The following is a 6,279-nucleotide window of genomic DNA, read 5'->3' as shown; positions in this document are numbered from 1 at the left end:
GTATATGAAAAGTTGGGTTTAAAGAACTTAAGCGATGCATGGGATTTATAGGCACACATTTCAAATGTTTTACATGTGTGATCACATTTGTCTCTCAGAACAACTCTGAGGTAAACAGGGTATCTTCACTTAAGATACAAAGAATCTGGCCTAGAGAGAAACTAAGCAATTATTCTAGGCTTACAGTTGGTCAGTGGTGACACAGGACTGATTCGGAGATTTTCAAACCTGCCTACACATTGGAATCATCTAGCACCTTTTGAGTGCCGCGCCCCAGAAAATTAAATCTGAATTTCTGCAGGAAGGATCCAGGCATCGGTAAATTTTTTTTTAATCCCCAAATGTTTCCACTGTACAGTCAGCTTGAGAACTAGAACTTTAAAACAGTGCTTCTCGAACTTGAATGGGCATACAAATAACCTGGGGATCATCTTAAAATAAGATTCTGATTTAGTAGATTGGGAATGGAGGCCAAATTCAGCATCCCTAGCAAGATCCCAGGGAACAGTCAGTTTTGCAATGAGAGAGGAAGGATAATTCAAAGTTCTAAAAGGGGGCCCAAATTACCATAGGGATACATTGCCTACACATAGTAGGTAGTTCATATAAATGTTCTGAATGCCTGAATGAATGAAGCAGTCCAACAGATTCTCCTGGAAGTTTGAACTAGAAAAAGGAAATTAATTAGGTAGAGAAACCATAAGATTGAACTATAAGGGAGCATGCAGATTGAAGCTATGAAGAAACAAACCACAAATAATACAAGCTTGAGAACAGATTTACAGAGTAGGGAGTAAGAACAGGCAAAGGTAATGGAAGAAATCAGAAAGAGAAAAAAAAAAAAAGACAGAAGTAGACATAAGTGTGTAACACAGAGACTACCTGGCCCGTAGTCCCGCAGGCTGCCATAATACCAGATACTTTGAAGGTTCTATTTTTACAATAAAATCTCTTTCTCTTTAAGGTAGTCTGAGTACATTTCTTTTTTTTTTTTTTTTTAACATTTATTTTTGAGAGACAGAGAGACAGAGCACGAGCAGGGAAGGGACAGAGAAAGAGAGAGAGACAGAATCTGAAGCAGGCTCCAGGCTCTGAGCTGTCAGCACAGAGCCGAACACGGAGCTCAAACCCACAAACTGTGAGATCATGACATAAAGTAAGTACTGACCATGTTTCATTCTCTCCCTGGCTCCTATCAAAATGTTTAAAAGACAATAGAGACTAAATTAAAATTTATTAAATGAATGAATGAGGTATATTTGTTATGATCAATTTGTCAAATGAATCATACATCTAAAAATTAGCTGATGAATGGGAGAGTATTAATCTAGGAGAAATTTAGAAAATTATAAAGCACCAATATTAACATAAAGAATTTTCCAAGAAATGTGCATAAAAAGAATGTTTCATAAACTTTAAGAATCAGAAAAAGAAAACAGGTGAGAGATGAGGATCTTGGAAAGAATGGACATAATCTTGCATTATTCACTCAACAGTTCTGGAATTGCTCTTCAGCTTCTAAAATGAACAAGGAATTTGTTTAAACTTTGTTTTGCTAGAAGTTTTAAATAACCACTGATATACTTTTGTTGGCAACCTATCAAATCACATATGGCCCCCCCCCTCTTTTTTTAATGAAAAATAGTGCTTTGTTATGGTATCGCATATGACGGAATTCTGAATTAGGATCGGCCAAGGTATGCTGAGGTAACAAATTAACCCTGAAGTTTGCCATGGCTTAACACATAATAGTTTCTCTGTCATGTAACATGTCTAACATGGATCAGAAAGGGGCTTTGTTCCACGTAGTTACTCAGGGATTATGGCTGACAGACATCAGTTGCAACACATAGATTCATGATTCCTGGGGCAGGAGAGGAGAACAACTGAAGGTCTTGAACCAGTTCTTAGATGCTTCCTCCATGCATTGTCCAGAGCTATTGACATGGCCCTATTTAACTGCAAATGTGACAGGAAATGTGGGGAACACATAAAGGCCTGCAAGTGGACAATGCCATAAATACTGTGCATGTTGGCGTATCCCAGGATTCTGCCCTTAGCCCTCTTTTTCTCCTTAACTATGCAGTCTCCTAGGTGATCCTATCCAGTGTGTAGATGTTATTTATTTCTCTAGCCTGCAAGTTCCCCCAATCTCCACCTACATTTGTCCAGTTACCCACCCAGCATCTTCACTTGGAGCTCCAACAGGCCTCTGGGGCTAACTTTTCCCACACAGAATCTTTAATGTTTACCTCCTAAGACCGCTCACTCCTCAAGTTTTTCTCATCTCATGGCAGTACCCAGTTGCCCATGTAATCCTTGATTCTATACCTTAACCTATCACTCCCCATCAAATTCACCACAAATTCCTGTAGCCTCTGTAATGCAGGGAGTGCTGGACTTTTAGTCATGTTTTCAAATAAAGATTTAATTATAGTCTTCACTGAAGATGCGCCAAGTGTGAAAGGGCTTGATCTACTCAGAATGTAAGATCAGGGAGGAAAGAGAGCATGGGTTTCCCAGGCACTTAAATACTTTCAACAATAGCATTAAGGGTGAAATTAATTATATTGGTACCAAATGCTGGCCTGTTGGTTAATAGGAGTCATGAAATTTCTATTCTTCTTGTTTATAAGTTTTTTAACTAAAGGGTTTTTCTTTTCTTATTCTGAGATTAACACTAAAAGTAATAGACTTATATCTACAGTACTTCAAAGATCTTTGAAGATGCACGTCTTTTAAACTTTAGAGACTCATTTTTGTCATCTAGTCTGTGGTCGTTTTGTGTAAATGTCTCATGTGTGCTCATGAAGAATATGGGTTCACTCGTCGTTGGATGCAAAGCTCTTTGCATGTCTAATTAAGTTTATTTATTGTGTTGTTCAAATCTTCATAAGTCAATACATAAATCTAAAACTTAAAAAAATTTCTATGGGGTTTATCACCAAGTTATGTGTTGAGTCCATCACTCTTCCCTCTTCCTTGTGACCTTACTACATCCTGTCCTGAGCTTCGTTGTCTCTTGCCTGGATGATTGTGAGAGCTTGTTAACACAGCTCTGCTGCCTGTGCTTTTGTATACCATACACCATCTCCTACTCAGCTGCCAAAGTGATGTCTTTATAATCACATCGTGCCAGCCCCTTGCTGGAAAATTCTCTAATGGAGTCTTATCGCCTCTAGAATAAAGTCCCACCTCCTTATCCAACCTCCCACAAGGCCAAGGTGACTTGGGTCCCCTCTATATCTCTAAACTCATTTCCCTATTCACTCCCCTTCCCCACCAAGCTCCAGCTATAATGCTTCTCTCTGTTCCTAGACCACGACATGCTCACTCATGTCTCAGGGTCCTTGCGTTTTTTGTTACTTCTGCTTACAAAGTTCTTTCCCAAGACATTGAGTGCTTTTCTCTTTCTCAGCTTCCCAATCCTAACTCAAGTCACCTCGTCAAGAGGGCTTCCCTCAAGCAAAGTAGCCTGCCAGTCACCATCTATCATCCTATTTTATCTGGAACTATATCACTTATTCACTGTTTTTACAGGTTTATCACCTGTCTCTGCTAGAATATAAATTCCTTGAGGCTAGGGACTATCATGTTCTTTTTCATGTCTTCAGTGCCTAGAACAGTGCCAGACACAATTTACGAACTCAATCAATATTTGCCATCATTGGAAATCATGTTCCTAAAGAATATCTAATAATATGGTAACATTCCCCTGATAGGTGAATAAATGGGAGGTGGGGGCGGTGGCGGGAAGGGTAAGATAGAAAACTATTCACTGTGAGACTGATTTTATAAGAAAAAATTCAGGCATTTAAAAAAAGACAAGAAGAAACATGTTATTTGTGTCAAAGATTTCTCTAGGCAATATTTATAATGTTAAAAATTCTTGTGCTCTTTTATTACTAAAGGATTTTTTCCATAAATATATGTGAGAGGTCTTTCACAAAGAAAATTATTCAGAGGGCGGATGAGAGAGAATGTATATATTGTTCTTTGTATGTAGCCACTCACATGCTAAGGCAAGCCAACTTAGTATTATTACCATTTAATAGAGTAGAGCTGAATATTCAAAAAGAAATCTGAGTTGATAGTTATGTGTATTCTTGATTTATTCTGTTTACTTTTACAGACTTTGGCTCTGATTATGTCACTTTATGATTCTAAGATCAAGTTCTTTAAGACCAGAATAGAGACAAGAAAATTTTAAGACTAAAACTGGACAGACAAAACTGACATCAGATATCAGTACAAACCAAGAGACTCCAGGACCAACTGAGAATTGTGGTTTTGCAATTACCCAAGTTATTTCTAACAACACTACTTTGCTTTGTCCCACTATTGCTTTCAAGTTGGAAATTATAGTGGTTTATGCAAATTTAATAAAAGAGAAAATCTTCGACTTTTACTGGCAGGGATTTTCTTGCACCACCCACTGTCATAATTGATTACATGCTGTACCCTGATGGAAACACAGAATTTCTAGACCAACACAAAATCACAAATACATGGTAAACCATCTGCTTTGTCCAGTGACTGAGAAATAATAATGTGACCGATGATCCGAGTGAGAAGGGGCTGCCAGTCCAACTGTGCCCAGTCCTCCATCAGCTTGATGTCTGAAGGTGGAGGGAGATTTGTTTTGGCAGCCGCTCTGCCAGCATCTGACATCTGTCACCCATAGTTCTCCATTATTGCTCGTTCCAAAAAATCATATCTGTCAGTCAAATAGCTTTTCTACTGATGGACAGTCGAAGGATGCCTTCTCAGCCTGACGTGCTTCTGGGGAACTCCCCTTTATTTGAATACATGTATCCACTAATCCCTTTTCATGCCTTGCCTTTGAGCCTGTCACTTAGTGGGGAAAAGAACTCTCCCCAAGCCCAAGTTCATTGCTATTTGGAAGAATGGCAGCAGCACGGAGGGGATACAATGAAGGTTATAAATGCTTACAGTTTCACTGCTATGGTATCAAGAGTACTCTCCTCTAGCAGGATCCACAGAAAAAACAACATTCCCCCCTCCACCGCTGGCCTTTTGGAAAATTAACATATGCATATATAACACCTTTAAAAACAATTCACACAGTATTGATGTGTTTGCATGTATTGGACTGGCCCATTCTTGTTCTTGCTGTGTAGTACACTTTACATAGACTGCCTCACTTAATCCTCTTAATCCAGCGAGGTCTCCTGTTTTATAAAAGAACAGTCTCAGAGTTCATACAGTGGCAGCCTTGGGATTCAAAGGCAGATCTTCTTGCTTAAGTGAGACTCTTTCCACTATGGCACCCTGACTCTCCCCATCACAATACACATGACAGTCTGTATGAAACATACAAATGTATGGTACAGTCAGTAGTACTCCAGGCAAATAGGAGGTACTAGGGAGGTGGCGAGTGGGAAGGTCAAGGCTCTTGCTTTTGCCACAGCCTGGACAAAATGCTAAGAAAAAGAGAAGACTTAGGACCCTAAAATCTTGGTCTCTTGGTCCTAGTATCTAGAAAGATGTAGAGTGTGAAGCAAGTAAGGCAGTAGAAAATGCCATAGCAAAGCAAATTTTCCATAGTGTCTTCATTTTGATTTTACAGAGACATATGGAAAATGTAAGTTATGATTGCTTTTTCTTTTCCTTTATTATTATTATTATTATTTTTTTTAGTAATCTCCATGCCCAACATGGGGCTCAAACTCATGACCCCAAGATCAAGAGTCACACACTCTTCCAGCTGAACAAGCCAGGTGCCCCTGAATGATTGCTTATACAATATCTAAGGCATCAAGACCTTCCAGGAAAGTATTGACCAAAATGCCCAGAGGCTCATTGAACTGAGCCATGAATATAAAGTTGCAGAAGCCCGAGTTCTCGGACCACTTCAATGCCTCCCCTGCTGGGCAACCCTAACCTAAGAGTGTCATGGACCCATTAGGGTCCCCAGCTCCTGCATCCCTGGTAGGATGGTATTTTTTGAAACAGTACTCAGTGTTTTTCCTCCAGTATTTGTCCCCTGCATTTTTTGGTACTTTATCCTGTGTCCCCTTTTTCAGGAAAGGGAAAGTGACAATAAAGAGCCTAGGAAAAGAATCTCTCCCCCAAGGATAATGAAATAATCTTGACAGAAACAAAGGCTTACACAAAGGTGATAAGAAGGCTCCCTTCCCTGAATGAACTAGGATTCTCCATATTGGTGGGTCCCTGAGAAATAGGGACAAACTAGTGACGTGATTTTTTTAATTCACTAATTTTTATTTTTAAGAGAGAGAGCAAGGGGGGAATGAG

The sequence above is a fragment of the Acinonyx jubatus genome, chromosome B4 (genome assembly GCF_027475565.1).
Source record: "Acinonyx jubatus isolate Ajub_Pintada_27869175 chromosome B4, VMU_Ajub_asm_v1.0, whole genome shotgun sequence".
Taxonomy (NCBI): Eukaryota; Metazoa; Chordata; class Mammalia; order Carnivora; family Felidae; genus Acinonyx; species Acinonyx jubatus.
This window is presented reverse-complemented; position numbering follows the sequence as displayed.